At 34.9% G+C, this 19,538-nt stretch overlaps 1 protein-coding gene across 34 annotated transcripts in view; it reads left to right on the top strand.

The window, feature by feature from the left end:
* Positions 1-19,538, top strand: part of PTPRD (protein tyrosine phosphatase receptor type D) — a 956,723-nt gene that overhangs the window by 374,068 nt on the left and 563,117 nt on the right. For all 34 annotated transcript variants that reach the window (XM_072404239.1, XM_072404241.1, XM_072404242.1 and 31 more), the window contains one exon: positions 13,035-13,077. The gene's annotated coding sequence lies outside the window, so the exon portion shown is untranslated. The remainder of the gene's footprint in view (positions 1-13,034; positions 13,078-19,538) is intronic.

Genomic DNA, 19,538 nt, shown 5'->3' with positions numbered 1-19,538 from the left:
ACTACTGACTCCTGCACCCTGTATTACATACTACTGATCCCTGCACCCTGTGCTACATACTACTGACTCCTGCACCCTGTATTACATACTACTGACCCCTGCACCCTGTGTTACATAATACTGACCCCTGCACCCTGTAATACATATTACTGACCCCTGCAGCCTCTGTTACATAATACTGACCCCTGTACCCTGTATTACATAATACTGACCCCTGCACCCTGTGGTAAATACTACTGACCCCTGCACCTTGTATTACATACTACTGACCTCTGCACCCTGTATACATACTACTGACGCCTGCACCCTGTATTACATACTACTGACCCCTGCACCCTGTATTAGATAATACTGACCTCTGCACCCTGTGTTACAAACTACTGACCCCTGCAGCCTGCATTACCTACTACTGTCCCCAGCAACCTGTATTACATACTACTGACCCCTGCACCCTGAGTTACATAGTACTGACCCCTGCACCCTGGGTTACACACTACTGACCCCTGCACTCTGAGTTACATACTACTGGCCCGTGCACCCTGTATTACCTACTACTGTCTCTGCACCCTGCATTACCTACTACTGACCTCTGCATCCCATATTACCTAAAACTGACCCCTGCACCCTGCATTGGTTATATTTTATTTAGTATAACTTTGCAACAACAAAACAAAGATTTTAAAGCATTTTTCTTTAGGTTTCTAGCAGCTTATAAACACATAGTGATTGTTTACATTAAAGGATTAGGGAAAGAGTTAAAATTTCTATAACTGTGTGGTGAACTTTTTAAAGAAAATATCTCCACCATGCTTACAGATACAGAGGGGAATGTGGGCTTACTAAAGAAAGTTTACTGCATGTCTAGAATATGTAATACTTTAGTTTGTATGGTGCAGGTATAGGTGCACTTTAACTCTTCTGTAATCTATCTGATATAGCAGCTGGATTTTTATTTACCAAACCATTTATACTAGGTACAGGCAAAGTACATAAAAATTTGGTTTAAATACATGTACTTGTTTCTTTATAAGATTATATTAAATATTTTTTACCATTTAAGAAATTCTTGTTTTGTGAATAGGGAGAGTTATAAATGAAAATATTAACAGATTTTTTTTAAACCCAATACAATTAAACTTGCTGCTTCTGTATAAGCGTAACATAAATGCAACATGGTTTAATTACAAGAAAATCTTTAACATACATTGCTGCAATATAAAAATTCAATATGTTAATGTTTATATCCTTTTCTTCCCTCCCCAACATTAGCAAATGCTTATTTTATACAAGAAAATATTACAAGAGAAAGAAATAAAGCATGTTGTATTTAGCGTTACTGCATCATATTGTTCTTTTATTGTTGGCATCTCTGGTTCCTAAAGAACCAGCATCTGCACTTGATAGTTGGCAGCAGTGAGCGGTACTACTGCCCCTAATTATTCCCTATGGAGCTGCCACGTCAGCAGTTCCCTTCGGTGAAGACGCACTAATCGCACTACAACCTCATGGCCAGTATGAACGAAGCCTTTATATATTACAGTTTATATAAATGTTTCTTAATTTATTGCCCAAAAATACTAAAAACTAAAAACATAAAATAAACTGTTTTTTTACCTAGGCAGGAAAATATAAAATATTACATACAAATATTATGCAGAGCTGGATCATGCACAAGACAATCCAAACAGTAAACGTCCAATAACTCAACATTGTGAGAGAAACTGACAATACAACCTATAATACAACATGTCACCATACAACTTTGTATATGTAATGTGCCTCTATGTACATATAAAAGTGCATATTATAAGAGAACAGATTTACAAATGAGTAATAGTCGAGTCAAAGTTAGACCAAACCCTTTATCGGTACGGTGATATGACAATGGAGTTTGTAAAGTTCCACATATTATAAATACATTAAACATATATAAAATATTAATACTCAGTGGGCAGCAAGTAACAGGTTGATAGGAACACCCTACAGGGAGAATTGAACTCCAGCTATTTTAACGCACACGTAAAGTCTTTTGTCAACCAACTGGATCCATTGGGCACACTGCTTTTAACTTTGCTTTACATGAACAGGACAAGCCCCAACCCCTGTGCCATCACTGGTCTAATAAGCATGCCATCACAATAAGGACGTATATTAGTTTATTAGGTCAATGTCACACCGGATGTGCCTTTGAAGCTTGGGCTTCTTGGTTTGTTGTGCCCTTGCAGACATTATATGAATTCTTAATCTCTCAAAATTGCTTATTCATTTCTAGTAAAGAAATAAACACTTATGTATTAAGGCTATGCCAAAATGTTTATTTTCTCCCAAATTAATATCCTCAAACAATATATTTACTGAATAAATACTTGTTGACTGATTATGCAAACAAATAAAATTGAGTGTACTATCATAAACTCCAAAATTTTAAAATCCGTTTTTATATTTTAAGGTGTACAGGTTGTAACAATAACATTTACTTTTGACAATTTATATGTAGTGCTAGCTGTGAAGAGCATATTTCCTCTGCCGAATCATTTTTATAGTTCAGGGTGATTATGTCATTGCTGAACTGTATGACCTAAGGAGTGTCAAATTTAAGGTCTTTTATTTACCAAGGGTCAGAATAGGCAATGTAGAGAATGAAAAGTGACAGAAAAAAGAAAGAGAATATGAATAGATTCCTGCTTGCCCTTTGTATGCCATGATTTCTTTTTTCAATGCAGTGTGACCACTGGTTGGCTGAAGCGCACACTTTTTTCGCTACAACGGGCTGACAAATATTCACTATGGCAGGTTTTAACTTGCAGGTTATCATGCCATTTCATGAAATCATAGATTAATTAATAAAATAAGACTTTTCTTATAATACTTTAATAAGGAAATGGAAAATAGGACAACAAAATAGTTATTTTCCACTACCATTGAAGATGTCCAAATATCTTAGCAGATGTAAGGTAAATGGTGTATGGAATATGTTTTGTTCTGTGTTTTGCTTTTTTTTGTTGAACTCATGATGTTTATTCTTTATTAGAAGACAGTTTTACCCTTGTGTATGAATTTTAAATTCAGGACACAACAAAGAAAAACTATGGTACATAAGTAACAGATGTTAAAAGCAAGGTAGGAACACATTCAGATGTGAGATGAATTAATGCATCTATATTTAGTAAAATGGGTATTTTTCCTAAATGCTTAATGATAATGACAATTAATCATAATCAATTGTCTTCTGGTTTAAACTAAAAAAAAATAATAATTCTGGTTTTAGTGGGTTATGGCACTTAATAGTTAGCACTTAAAATTAGGTGTTCTGGGCAGTGATTTTTTTCCCAGTCACTCCCTAGTAGTGCTGTTAAAAAAGAAAAGCCAATTTATAGATTGAAAGCTCTTCGGGGCAGGGTCCTCTTCTCCTGTGTCACTGTCTGTATTGTCTATCATTTGCAACACTTATTTAATGTACAGCACTGCATAATATGTTGGCGCCATGTAAATCCTGTTTAATATTATTATTATTATTATTATTAATAATAATAATAATAATATTTATTAAAACAAAAATAAAAGAGAATGTGTTAACTTACTTTTGATGATTTTACAAAAAATACATGAACTGAACACAGGTGATACAGCTAGGCTCAACCTGATAAATCACAGTACATATGTCATTTTCAAGTAGCCATTAAACATGTTTTGAATTTTTTAGACACTTTAGGAGCCAGAACATAATTAGTAGGCTGCAAAAGCCATAGAACAAACATTTCCAACCAGGAGTTTACTATAAACATGTTCTATTGCCACTGTGACCATGGAAAAGTGGTCAATGACTGGACACTACAACAAGAAAGCTAAGAGCCCGTACTCTTTTGAGTTCTGCCAATGGCAAAGGAACAAAAACAAATGTACCCTAAGGTAAGGAATCATTGATGCTACAAAACAGTTAAAAATATAACTACATGATAGATTTAAAATAAACAAAAACACAGCCTTCAATGTACAACAATCGAATTAGCGGTATTATCACATTTCTGTTTTAAATCCAGAAATAAGTTGTTACTTCTGAATCTGCCATGTAAAGAGTTTCAAAATTCAAGAATGAAGACAGCTGAACTGCCCTTTTAAATTGGCTTTTTTACTGCAAGGTATTAGAACTAGCTCCTGGGTCTGTTGTATATGCACAATTACAGTGTAACACCCCAAGGTGAAAAGAAGAATCCCTATATTGAAATAATTGAAGAAAAAAAAAAAATTATGCTTACATGTAGTGTAGTATAAGCATATATTTCTACTAATTATCTTTCCTCAAAAATATGTTTTCTTTTTTTAAGTTGTCCAGATTTCTGTCTGGTTTAAGGTGCTGCAAGTTGATAGGGAAGGCAAAAACATTTACCTCAATGACCTTAAGAAATTAATGTACAGCGCTGCGTAATATGTTGGCGCTATATAAATCCTGTTTATTAATAATAATAATAATAATAATAATAATAATAACACCATTTTCCAATAAATAATTTAAATTTAAGCATCATTCAATGGCAATGTTATAGCGAGGTCCATGTGAGTTGCCCTTGTTACAGATTTACTAAATAAAGAAGAGTATAGAAATTCCACATTGGTGAAATTCTATTTAAACATGGCAGATTCAATAGTAATGATATGACAGGCATTTGGTAATACTGCTAATTAAAGTCCAAGCCCATCAACATAGTATGTTGATACCTAAATTCTCTAAATTACATTTTTTATTAAGATTGCTTTAAAGCTGTATATGTGCTATTTAAATTTATTAAAGAATATAAGGGTATCAGTAGTGTAAGTCCGCCTTAATATTTTACCCAGGCCTGTTCCAATCATAAAGTGTGATGGGGCCCCAGGTATCTGTCTCTTTATTCAAGGGAATGAGTTCAGGGGTACATTAGGACTCCTTACCCATTCCAATGGAAGTTGTCATTGTCAGAATCTGCCCTGACCCCACCAAATTTTTTGGTGACAACGCTGTTTTGGCAGCCATAGACTTTATTTCAGGTTGATGTAAATCATGTTTATTGTCTATTGGCAGATCATAACAGATCATGTGAATTGTTTACAAAGTGGAATAGTGAAATGAATAAAGTGAAAAAAAGATTATTTTGAGCTAATTATTATTTTCGATCCAAACACAGTTTATAAAACAATGGACTTATAAAATGATGGATCTTTAAAGGTGCGTACACACTTCCAATTTTTATCGTTCCAATCGAACGACGAACGATCGATTGGGCAAAAAATCGTTCGTAAAAAAGTAACCAACGACGCCGACGAACGAGGAAAATTGTTGGAAACGAACGACCGGAGCGGCGGATCGGATTGGACGACGATCGTTGAACATCGTTCGTGTGTACGGTCGTTCGTTGATCGGCCATATTCAGAGCATGCGTGATGAACGAACGTCCGTTCACTTTCCTGTCGTGCACATAGTTTATCGCTTAAACGATCGTATCTATTGTGTGTACAATATCTACGAACGATCGTGTCGTTACCTCTATGTGCAGGATCGGTGCTATACGATCGTTCGTATATATCGTGCAGGAACGTTCGTCGTTCGTTTTCCGACGATAATAATTGGAAGTGTGTACGTAGCTTAAGACTTGATTCTTTAAGACCGTACTGTAATTGTTGCCCTTCTCCCAAATCTTTGATCCCTTCTTATTTAGCTGTTAAATAGAAGTTAAATATTTAACATCTAATCCAGTTTTGATAAGTTCCTTCTTTGCCTTTTTGCAGACTTAGTAAAACTTTAGGACTCTATTATGTTTTAAAGTAGTGAATGCCTGAACACATTATCTAAGATAATCACATTGCATTTTAATTTCGGATGTTATAGCCACCAAGCACAATTTTGCCTGAGAAGGCGTAATCTGATGGTTATTTAGCATACTTTTTCCCAAGAGCAAATTAAACTCAGACACTTAAGTGTGTGTATTCTTGAGAATCTAAGAGATAAGCTAATGATGCACTCTGGGACATAAAGACAATGGAAGCAGAACAGCCTTAACAATATATTTTCCTTTGGTGACTAAAGAAATTGCAAATTGAGTGTCAACAATAGCTTGCATTCTAATAATTTAGGTGTCTTTCATTGTCATTAAATTGTGTAAACCACAACAGACGTACAGTATAGGTGCAGTTTACTAGCAATTTTATTGCCTGTGTAGGTTTTACAGCATTAGACCTGTAAATGCTGAATTTTTTATGTTCCTTAAAAAATTAATGTATTAAAAGCCTTCTTGACTTTTGTATCTTTTTCAATATTTTATCTTACTTAACCTGGGGTAGAGCCCTGTAATTACTGTTGAGAAAATGATGTGGAAAATATTTTTCTCTAGTGTGCTGATTTAGAATCTAGGTCCAGAATTGTATAGAAACAGCATTTCTACAAAAAGCCTTTCACAGCAGATAGCATTTGCAAATCAATGTTTGCACTTTCAGTAAGCCTGGCTTAAGTTATGTCATCTCTAAGTGAATATTGCAGTTGAAATAAGAATAACTTTCATTACAATGAAGTCACATGATGCTGAAAAACATAAAAATAACAATAGAAAGGAACAGGAAGGAATGTTTTCCCCTTTTGGAGTTTTTTTGCCTTCCCCTGGATCAACTATGTCTATAGAGTTTTTGTCACTATGTCCCCAGTGGTTGAAGTTGATGGTCTTTTTTCAACCTAACTATGAGTTTTATAGTAAAATAGCTCCTTGAACAAAGTTCAAAGTACCAAATGCTAATATCACAGGACATGGGTTCTTGGAGGGCAATAGAAAAGCTAAAATCGGTTAGAAAATTTGCTTTGACTGTCATAAGACAGACCCAAAATATACTTTTGTAACAAAGTATTCCTCTGCAATCTTGGCATATGGCAGTATGAGGTCTTTTGTTATTTTGGAAGGGTTTTTTAGCAGAAATGCTGGCTGAAGAGTGGGCAGGAGAGCAGCTGTACAACAAATTGGTGCTACTATTGTATCCAAAATGGAACACCAGTAACCTGTGGGGTCAGCAATTCAGAATTAAACAGACTAGACAACTATGGTAATCCAGGTCAACTACTTTAAAGAAACTAAAACTTCCAGAGAAAATCAAAATGGCCCATACTAACAATGAACAACAAATTTGGTGATTTTTGTGCCAAAAAGTAGATCTCCAGTCAAACTTTATTTTCTATTTTGAATATAGTGAGGTGGAATTAGAAATTTTCTTTTTTTAAATCAAGTTTTATATAGAAAATGAGTAAAAATTATACCTTTATTGGATTAAAGATGTAACAAGGTGTTCAAAGCCAAAGAGTCAAATTTAGGGTAACTGCATACAGAGAAAACAATGAATTTAGCCATTCAAAAACAATCATTCCTAAATTATTTACCCCAGTTAAACCCTTAACTGCTATATTTCCGCATGTGGCTATCAACCTTCAGAAACCCCCCTTCCAGATTCCCAACACTAAAACCCAACAACTTTAACCCCCACTCTTGAAACTGAAAACTCACTCAGGATGGGTGGCATGTAGGTGAGATCATACACCAAATACCTTCTCTATGCTGTTCTGCTTTGAGCACTTCCATTTTCATAGATGTCAGTTTGCATAATAAATACAGTAATTGCAGGGGAGGGATTAGGGGTGTAATACCCCTGATATCTCCATAAAGACAACCTATCATAGCACAATGCTATCATTTATCAGATGCCTGATGACAGTAAAAAATATGTTTGTTCTGTACAATTGTTCAGAACATTGTTCTGTATAATACATATACAATAGCATTTGACAAAATTGGTAATCATTTCTTATGCTATTTTTACAATAAGTTAATTTGTACAATGTTCAGCACAAATAGTACAATGCTGTCACTACTGTTAAGGTGCCAATTTTGAAACATTTGATTTGAACTTGACCCCATGTGGGACAAATTATTTTTGACAGTATGCCACAAATGTGTGATTAGTGCCTACATTCAATAGAACCATAAAAAAAGAACAAGAATTACAAGAGAAAGTAAAAAAGTACACATATACATAGAAGCATGGTGTTTTGTGAGCTAAGAGCAACACATGTGATTTTAAGGTATAGATTAAATGCTTGGTGCTCAACATTTTGGCCAGGGTCATACAGCACAGTAGGCTATTTTACGAAAACGCATATCGCTAACAGCTACAACAGAATGTGCTCTGCAATTGGACAAATGCACCAGTACAGTAGATACTAGTGTGAATATCAGAGATTTATACAGGTATTCTCAGGTTGAAAATTGTTGTATTGCTGAGAATCAAAGTCTACTTGGTAACAAATTTGCCAAAAAATAACGTAAGATCTATCAAGTAACAAAACAAAAGTCTCTACCCACCTTTCTTCTATGTATAGTATGTTGTTATCAATGTACACAGTGTTTCTATTCAAAATTCTTATCATATCCTATTGTTATCTCCTGTAATGATTGTTTGCCATTAAACAAGTTATATATAACACATAGGAGAAAAATAGGTCTTTAATGATTGTTTTTTGGAGGCAATGTTTTTTGTGGAAATATTACTGGGGTTATTCGTTTTTGCTAGCTTACCTGACAGCCTGGCCATTTCCATTATAAAAAGCACAGCTTGTAATACTAAAAAAACAGACCACACCAATAGTCACAGCAACTGGAATTAAGCGAAAAACTAATAAACTTAAAAATAAAATTAGGGACAAGGTCCTAAAGGTACTATAAACCAAAAGGATAATACTTGTGCCTAAAGACCAATTACCAACCCTAGGCCCCGATTCACATCTCACACTGCCTTGGGGATGGCTACAGATCACAGCTGATCCATATTAGAACAAGTCACTGCCAGTGACAGCATGGAACAGAGGACTTCAAGATGGGGCAGGTGGGAAGTCTGACTTCCAACTGAAACTTTCTCTACTCCCCCCTCCAAGCCAACCTCATAGGCCCCCATTACAACATACTGCCAATTCCAATTGTGACCTCTAACCTTCCTCAATTATGTTAACCCTTCTCCATTTCCCCCATAGTTTTCTTCCTTTATTTTTGTGATTTGAATAAGCTGATACGTGTCCTGTCAATTCATGTAGAGTTTAAAGTCAAATAGGTTGCTTTTCTGTATGCATAAAAGTGCATAAGATGATAAAACCTGTATGTTTTAAAAATACATTTAGTTTGTGTATAGTTTACATTTTTGGCACTTATACGGGAGATATAAAGCTCCAGTCTGAGCTTGATCAGCTGCTTGCTCTAGCACATCATGCATGGAACTTGAGAAGTAGTATGCTTCATTTTCCTCTTCAGCAAGCACAGTGTAAAAAACATCATGCTAATAATTACCTTACCCAAGGATGAGGATGGCTAACTACGCTTGATTGCCTTCAGCTCTGTGTGCAGTGTAATGAAATATGGCTGCTCAGGAAAAAAAGAATATGTGTGTGCCTGATACTCTTGTCCTTCTAACGTTATTTCACTGAAATGCTTAAGACGATTTTTCCATGCAGCATTATCAATGAAATAGCATTATAATTAAATGGCAAATCTTGGTCTAATTACAAACTCTACGGCATATCAAAAGGCCAGTCGTTTTATATTTTCAGTGTCAAAGCTTCACATTACATTTTAATTTGCTGGTTCATCAGTATGTGTTTCATACTGCAAGATATTAAATATCATTTTCAGTTTGTAACATTCACAACTTTACCTGATGAGACATGTCATTTAAGTCTGTGTATCATATGGGGTTCATTCATAAACTTTCATTTCATAGAGAGAGCTTTATATTTAATAATCATTGTGAAAATGTTCACTCTGAATTACCAACATCTTTCATATTGCTTAATGAATCCCAACAACTTTACAATAATAGATGCAGAACAGAAAAGAATACATTAGTACAAATTTTATCTAATGAATACGAATGGTAAACCTCAATAGTCAACATTTTTGCTTTTCTTTGCTTCACGTTTGAAAGACTAGCCAAAGCTACAACAACTCTGTCTAAACTTCTGTAATAGAATTATGTGCTGTAAGGTCATTTTGACATTAAGATCCTGATTTATTAAAGCTCTCCAAGACTGGAGAAGATAGACAATCGTAGGTGAGCCCGGGTGATCCAACAAAGCTGGAATGGATTTCTTAAAATTAGTTTCTGTTAGTTGGCATATGTTTTCAGTCATGGACCGAATCTATTCCAGGTTTGCTGTATAATCCAGGTTCCCCCATGATAGTCTATCTTCTGCAGTAATCAGACCCTATATCTTATCCAGTCTGAACACAATATTGAAGTTTTCACTTGTCTGCCAAAGAAGCCAGGAAGCCGATCATTTTAGATCCTGGGTTTAAACTTGCACCCTTGACTATAACTAACAGCCAATGGTTCCAAAGTCTGTGTTGATTGAGTCGTTGAGTTAGAGTGCTATTTTATTGTGTGAATCAAGTTGTTTATTAGAACGTAGGAAATGTCTACTGGGTGATTGTTCTTTCTCATATAAGGTAGTAAAATATTACTTTTTTTCAGAGGTGCATAGTGATTTGTAAATATATTTGGATTTGTAAAATTTGTGGGAAATTACAGCAATTAAAAGACAACAATACACTGCCAAATTACTGTCATTGACACTTCCCACAAAACAATGCTGGTTTGTAACACTAAGCACAGCTTTTAGGGAATTATTATGCTGTAATCAGGGTCCAATTTGGGATCCAAATGAACAAGGACCTTCCCCTTGCTGTACATTTTTAGCACTCACCAGGTGTTTGTTTGTACACATTTGTCCCCAATTAATATTTTGAATTCAAGTTGTTAATTCATGGCACTGCCATTCTAATTAAAACGGCATTGAGATAAGGCATTCCTATGCTTATTCCCCTTGGCTTTGAATATATATCCTTGAGTCATTGTTTTGACATACACTTTTTACACCCAACTTTTTTTTTATAGTTAACCTAACTTAAAGTAACATGTTTAAGCACATTTTGTTGACAGTAATAAAATGTATAAATAAGAGTGTTTTTTTTTAAAAAAGTCTATTACAATTATAGTAGTTTGTACTTGTGTTGTATGTGATAGCCTTGGCTTTTCCATGCATACTGAAATATCTGTTTATTCAATGCATATATTGTTCCCATGTCATATTGTTATAGTATCTTTAGATTTGAAAAGCATTAAAAAAATTCTAAAAGAACATGTTTATGTTTGAAGTGCATAAAGGTCAAATTGATTCAAGGAACTGATAGAGAAACTGTCTTTAGAACAACAACCAATCAAATTCCAACTATTATTCTACATCTGCAGACTTAGAAATAAAGGAAAGATTTAAACCAGTAGCTAGAGGCAATACAGACTGCCAGATGTTTTTTATAGCTGTGTAAGTCTTTTTAACAGACACATGCATTAGAGAATAATCCCATTTCAGAACAAAAAGTTGCAGTGATTTGGGAGCCTATTATGTAGAAAGGAAAGGATAGTTCAGGATCTTTGGTTAAACTCTCTTAAAACATTGCCCCTTAATGGACAGTTTAAAGGCTAAGACTATTCAAAATGTATTAGATTTGAACCACTGTAAACTTATTATATCACCGATAGATCTTTATACATGTAGCTATATAGCTCATTTTACAAAGCATCCCAATCCAATCCATGGTGAATGTTTAATTTGTTTTACATTCAATGAAATACAGAAGAGGCTATAAAGAGCATTTACATATGTTCATATTTGCCACATCTGTGATAAGGATGAAGGAGTAAGGAAATCTGATTGATGATCATGCTGCTAGAGATTCTCAGAGCATTTTCAAGCCAGCAGGTTGATTTAAACTATGGGTGAACCAAGTCATCTGGACAAGAACTTGCTAAAGATTACATTTGAATTCAAATGTTTCCTTTATATGTTGTGTGTAGTTTGGGGCAATAATAATTTTATCTCAACCTATACCAGAGATCTTTATGCACCAGTAGTCATTTAATGCATCTACCCTTCACGTGGAAGGGTCATATAAATGATATAGCATTATATATAAAATAGATAAGAAGTTTGAAGTGTCATATTGCAAATAAAGAGTAATGCTGTTTACTTTGTGTGCCTCTAGACATCAACCAACAATTTTATCTTTCCCCTGGAAATACATTTTCTGAGTTAAAATTCTGCAGTTGATTGAGTAACCATTTAAGTCAAAAGTAAATTACTTTAACATGTACTGTGAACAAACAATGCTCTAGGCAGGTGGGAACACAATGGAAAACCAAGTGCTGCATGGACAATAAGACAAAATTGCTTAAGATAATAAATAAAAATAATTATGTTTTATAATATTTTAAAAAAAAGATGTCCATATGTCTTACTAAAAATATGATTATAGGTGAAACCTTCCACAACCACAATTTATTCCCGTTGGTATAGTAATAAAGTTAGGTAAAAGTAAATGTATTAGTAAATAAAATTACTAAAGTAGAAAAATGTGCAAAATTCACAATATAATTATCCATGTCCATTATCCAATGCAGTACAACGGAAGGTAACTATAAAGAAAAGTGATGTAATTTGTTTTTGAAATTCTAATAGTGTGGAAACTTTTTGAAGAACCCGCATAGTAACTCAACAAAGACTTATTTCCTACATTTAATGGAAAACATGTGGATTGTATTGTGTTTGTGTGCAATGAAAGATTTAGTAAATATTTTTAGAAATATAGTTTTGATTACGACTAGTAGCACTAAAAAATGTATGTCTGTTTCTAAGTGCTCTGCCTTCAGAAAATGTATGATTTTGACTAAGTTGAAATGTCATTTCAATTCCATTCATTAGCATGCATGTAAATAGAAATTGGTAAAGAAGAGTCATAATATAAAACACTATATTAAAATAGAAGTTTTTGCAAAAAAATGAAGGTTAAAACTAGTATCTGAAAGGATGAATATAGCATATATATACTATATAGTTATTCAAAACATACATTAATCTAGTAAATTCCTGTATTTATCCAAATTATCCAGAATTACCTAAAATGTATTAATTTTCCCATTTTCAGACCTCCCCTGGGACAGCAACAGCAGGATGTTTCCTCTCATGATGTAAGTTACTATATTACTATGTATTTTTGTTATTTTATTATGTTACATTTAAGTGACTCATAAGCTCTAAATTCAGTAACGTTTATGGAAGTTGCAATACTTGGAGTAGACATTTAAGAAATGTATAGAATTTCTATATAGCCATATAAATGGTCTCAATAAATTACTCAAGGTAAAAAGTTTGAATATGGGATGTATATACAGGTAATCCCTGGTTACATACGAGATAGGGACTGTAGGTTTGTCCTTAAGTTGAATTTGTATGTATGTCGGAGCAGGTACATTATTATAATAAATGCAGTTGGGACAGATGTTTGTCTCAACATACTATTAGGCAGTGTGGTGTCAGTTACTGTATAACATCTTTACCGTGAGTTTATCACAAACAAAACAAAAAACCAAAAACTTTATGGAGCCTAGACATTCATTACCTTCTGGAGCAAGCTGTGCTTTGATATGCATAAAAACAACTGCAGAGTTTGTCTTGGTCATTAAAGAGCTACAAATGGTTACAGAACAGCTCAGCGACCCCCCCCCCCCCCCCTCCTTCCCATCAAGCCTCTGTCCTGCACACAAGTGAGCAGGGAAGCCCCGTTTGTATCTAGGAGTTGTTCGTACGTCAGATGTCCTTAACTCAGGGACTACTTCTAATATATAATTTTTGGTTGAGCAAGATAATTGCAGTGATCCATGCAAACTGAGCTTCTCTAAATTATATACTGGATACTCCTAAAAACATACAGTTCATTTTCACAAATAATAATATCAAAGAACCTTAATAATTACATGCAAACATGTCATTGTTTATGTTTTACATACAAATTTACAAATGTGTGAAATAAATAAATTTTATTTTAATATATTGAAGTTGTGAGGTGTATGTGGTTATTATACTCATGAAACAGTGATTTTCAAAATAGTTTTATATCTGACCTTCAATAGATTAAGTTATTGCAGATTATTTAGCCATTTAAATCAGGTTTTATTTTATTAAATGAGTAAGTCCAATAGCACACAGAAAACATTGATCAAATAAAGGAATCTGAAATAATCTCCTTGTGTATTTAATAGTAATAGGGGGAGTTCAATATTTCTATTCAAACAACGAGTCTAGTAGACATATTTACAAAAGGCCTTATGATGTTTGCCGTCTTAGCTGAAGAAAACATTTGTAAAACCTTTGGAGTGACTACCAGGTGCCAAAGGGTCTCCAGGGTATTGATGTTATTCAGATATAGTCCTTCATTTGAACTTCAAACAATATTCTTGTATGAGGTCTTTTAAAGGGGTTGACAAATTAAAACTATTTTCATTTGTAAATCAATGTGACAGTTTTACATTATGAGATGCAGCTGTTATATAGCAGAATACAATTATAAATATTATACCAAATAATGTGTTTTATACATACAGATTAGTTCACCTTAAAAGGCAGAGGAACTTTAGCAAATAATGTGATTAACAATACATTATACTATCTTTCAGCCTGCATATAAACATGCTTTTTGATATTTCATGCAATACACTCACTTACATATATAACCAAATGTTACAGCTTTAGAGAGAATAAAGAAGACTTTATACCCCATGCAGTTTATTTTTTGTTGTCTGTGTCCCAAAGGTGTGTGAAGAAAACTTTCACTTGTTTAGGCACATGGCTGCCTTATAAAAAAACAAAATATATTACACATAGAATAGGAAAGGGGGTAACAAAGAGAAATTTAGGTAATAATGGAAATTGCCCAAACACAGTTGAACAAAATTCACATTTCATAGTACTAGTCCTGTGTTGTTGGAAAGCTTGTAAACCCCCAATTGAATATATTTCACTATATGATCTACAAAATATATCTGATTCCACATATTGTATTGTGTCAGTCTTACAACACACGTTATCTATATCATATCAGTCATTGGAGAATTATTAATTTACTGATGGACACTATTAACACGTTTTCTTTCCTTAATAAGTATTAGGAAAATAGTTAGTTTAAAATATTTCTACAATGATTTTCATGTTGTTTAAATTTATTTGTGTTTATGATAATTTTATTCCAATTAGTAAATTTATTATTGAAATCAATTTTTGCCTACATTTATAAATTCCTATTCCAACTGTAGCATAATAACACATATTTTGCTAAACTAAAAAAAATGTGATATAGTGAAGTGAGTAAAGGTAAGGAATGTCTCAGTGACGTATTGCTGTTATTATGTTCTTATGCAAAGCAAAAGGTTGTTGGTGTTTACAATAATGTACCAGTAATGTACCGGGGAAAGAATAGGAGAGAAAACACAATTTATTTCATACAATACCTTCCCTAGAAAGATGCATCCTTGACAGAATTATCGAGGGCAAATGCCTGGGTTGGTAAAAACGGGAACCTAAAATTAATAATAGATCTGTAGTAAACAACATAGTACAAAACATTTTCATATAGCACATTTTCAAAACTACTTCATGCAAACCTTCACCTTTAAAGCAGATAAGTAATAAAATCTAGCCTTCTTTGTTTTGGAATAAATATAGCAATTTTTTTCATGTATGATGTTTATCGGAAAGAAGTAGAATTGAGAGAATTTAAAGCTTAAAGCAAAGTTGAATTCACAGATATAGATAATGTGTTATCAGCCTCCATTTTCAAAGGTTTACATCTGTATTCTTTTACGGCAGTTACTATAGTTGTGTGTACTCAATAATCTAACAGTCCTGGTTAAACATGTTTCATCTCTTCATTAGGGATGAGCGAGCAAAATCAGGCCTTTCTTGCTTACAAGAACATGTAAGCGAGAACAGCCTTCTGATTCACCATGAGGTCGTGCTCTCGCCGAACTCAGATGATCTCTCAATAGAGAAACTTCATTGAGAGTTCATTTGGAGTTCGCCTGCAATCACAGCTGATTGGAAGCACCTGCGTGCCTCCAATCAGCTGTGACCACAGGTTTCCACGCTCCCTGGGCTGTACTTATCAATGATAAGTACAGGCCAGGGAGCATGGGGACCTGCACTTCAGAGGAATTGGCGAAATCGGTTCACCGAAATTTTGCGGAAATTTTCAAGAGAATGTCAGAGGCATTCTTGCTCATCTCCACTCTTCATCAGCAATTTAAGGCTGTGTGAGGAAATTTGTGATGAGTGCATTGGTTTGTGCCCATTTATACTGGCAAAAAGAACCAGAATAAGCACAGTGCCCCTGATTCATCATTGAAATCCGCGATCGCGGGAAGCGCGATAATACGCGCGACCCGCGATCGCGGATTACCGCGGTCCGGGACTCGAGTGCGCTCAGTTGTAATCCGATTGTCATACAATGTATGACAATCGGATTGCAATATAACATTTGTTTACATTGTGTTTGTGTTGTGTACGTATATGTGATTTTACTATGTGTGCTGTGAGTGATTCAGGGAACACTCTCAGCATGATTGGCTGAGAAAGTCATGTTAGGAGAATGCTCCCAGCATGACTTTGTCAGCCAATCATGCTGAGAGTGGGAGGACGCCGGGAGCAAGATACAGGAGACACAGTCACTCTGGCCGCGCTGGAGACAGAAGAAAAGGCAGAGGGGGAACGGGACAGCAGCTGGGAAGGATACATTTTGATACATTTGGACCATAAGACGCAGGGACTTTTTCCCCCCACTTCTGGGGGAAAAAAAGTGTGTCTTATGGTCCGAAAAATACGGTAACTTGGGCTTTAAAACTGAAATACTAAAACTTACCAGCAGCCTCAACTCATGTTAACCTAAAAATTAATAAATTTTCAAAATAGGAATGTTTCCGGTAAACATATTAGTCACATGTGATTATTAATTCGTCATGTGAGGGATGTGACTTCAGATTTCCTTGTTACGGCTACTGGCAGGCAAGTGTTATCTAATTCCAGGCACAGGTCAGGGCAAGCTGCAGACAATCGTAGTCAAGATCCAGGTGCAAGTCAGGGCAGGGCAGGTGGCATGCAATGGAAGTCAAGGTCAGGCACAGGTCAGGAATTCAAAAAACACACAATACAGCGAAGTGTAACTGATCAAATCTCAGGTAATAAGGCTGGGGGTCCAGCAACCAGAGCCTGTAATAAAAAAAAGCTTGCAGCCAATAGCAGGACAAGGTTAAATCCAGGAACTACTCTGCCCATCAGTTGCTGCACATATTCTGAAATCCCCTTCAGCTGTGCATAGCCTTAAAATAAATGCAAGGGATGCTAGAAAAGTCACGTCTTTGCACAGCTAAAGGTAGGCTAAGGATGCTGAAAGCTGCTGGACAGATAATCTGTGGGTGGCTTGGTAACATTCCTTTAAAAATGCATTTCAATAAAAAAAATTATAAAAAAATATAAAAGCATTCTATATACAACACATTCTGCTTCACATAATACTTTGGGCACAAATCTTCAGGAACTCCACATACCCGAGCTTAAATGTATGCAAGCTTGGAAATGTCTAATTTCCAGCTTTGCCCATCTAATAACAAATATATCTTAAAAGTTTATTCTCATTATGGAAGCCTGAATATTTAAAAAAACATTTTTTTGATCCAGAGCCACATGATATAAAACAAATGGAAAAGTCTGTCCACATAATCCATAGGAAAAAAAAAAACAAGCAATTTATTAGCATTATATTCCCATTGCCTTTGCCTTCTAGTGTGATGTAGACACGTTCCCGTTGACATATGGATCATTTTACAACACTGAAGACACAACACATGCAACCATTTTTTTCCCTTCCTTCAAACAGGTCATTTATTTCAAATGCCAGTTATTTCTAATTTAAATTTTTTCCCTCTATTTTCTTTACACACCCTGGCACTTGTCTGCTCTTCATCCACGTTGAGTATTAATTTGGAGTTCAGCGAGATAACATATGGTGTAAAGCTGAAACTACCATGAGACCTGATAATGTACTAGTTTTGTGCTTGATTTTGTGCATGCTTTTGGTGTTAAATTTCTCCATCTGCTTTCATGTAAAAGAGTATGACTTGATTTTTCTTTCTTCATAACAAATTGTGAGTGACTTGCACATTAAATTGCCATTAGAATCCCAGCTTGCTTCCCCCTAGCACACAACTCCCATCAGAACATTAACGGGTAAGGTACTTGCTAATTACTAGTTGCAATACTACTTAAAGGAAAATCATTGTGATTGCGTTGTTGCATTTGAGCCCCATATGCTGCCTGATAAAAAAAAGTACTTATGATTCAAAAGAAAATTAAAGCACGTGTACTAGGTGAACCATGCAGTGTTCATTTTTAAGTTGACAGGTCAACTCGAAATACTTGTCAGAGAAAATTATAAAGGCTAAGGTGTAAAAATAATGTTGTTTGAAAAAATCACTACTTGCTGTGCTTTCTGTTGGATTTTTTTAGTAAATGGTAAATGTCAAAGTGACCACTGTCATCAGCCTTGAAATAGCATTTAAGTTCTATTTCAGTGTTATTTGGAGGTACACTTTCATTTTACATCTGAGTTTTTACTTTGTTCATTCTAATGCAAGTGTGCAGTCCATTGCTTTTATACATTTAAACATACTATATATGTAAACGTGCCTGGGGTCAGATGAAGCATTTGCTCATATTGTTCACAATTCAAAGTGATATTTTTTTATAATATTTATTGATTTTATAACCTCATAGTTACATAACATGTACCATATGTTTCTTTCAGTATTTATCCTGGTTTGGCAAGCCTAATGTTGTAGAACTTTAGCTATTTTCCAAAAAAAGTAGGTGGTATAATACAGTACATAATATTAATAATTGTAAATTAGCTCTTCTTTCAGTGAAATATGAAATGTTAGAGGCAGTAAATATTGGGATCCAGGTAAGGTAGCCAGCATAACATACTTTATTCTCATCTAAAGTAGACCATCAAGGTTATGGTTGCATTTTATTTTGAGTTTACAACATTTAGTATTGTGTGTCTTTGTATACAATAAATTTATAATAGGTTTGCCATGGGGGACAAATACTAATAGTAACAAATATTTGGGTATGTAGGGAAGGGGGTCTGTTAGAGTGCAGCAGTAAAAATACACTGATCCTTTAAATAATTTGCTTACGGAATGTCTTAAAGTGACATTTATAAATTGTAATAGTTGCTGAAAATATCCTCCAGAGTAGCGGTCGCCAACCGGTGTTCCGCAAGAAAATTTTGGTGGTCTGCAGCTGTCCCTCCTAGAAAGACAATCTACCCACTCTCACTCTTTTGTTGCATCTACAGCCCTGCGCTACTGCCCCCCCCCCCCAGAATTTAGCAATTTTAGCAAGCAGGTCTGAGCCTCTGGGGGAAATTTCTTCCCCTTTGAGTGACACACGGCTCCCCGCCCATGTGCGGTCTGAGTTCTGTTAATTTAGTGGTCCATGAAGTCGGAAAGGTTGGTGGCCACTGCTACCACCCCAGGGCTTCACACTTGCAGCCTTTTTTAAGTGAGAAACTAACCAACATGTCTTGTGGGCCAGACTG

Source organism: Pyxicephalus adspersus, chromosome 3 (assembly GCF_032062135.1).
Source record: "Pyxicephalus adspersus chromosome 3, UCB_Pads_2.0, whole genome shotgun sequence".
In the NCBI taxonomy this organism is placed as follows: domain Eukaryota; kingdom Metazoa; phylum Chordata; class Amphibia; order Anura; family Pyxicephalidae; genus Pyxicephalus; species Pyxicephalus adspersus.
The sequence above is the reverse complement of the archived record's forward strand: the minus strand, read 5'-3'. Positions and strand labels throughout refer to the sequence as shown.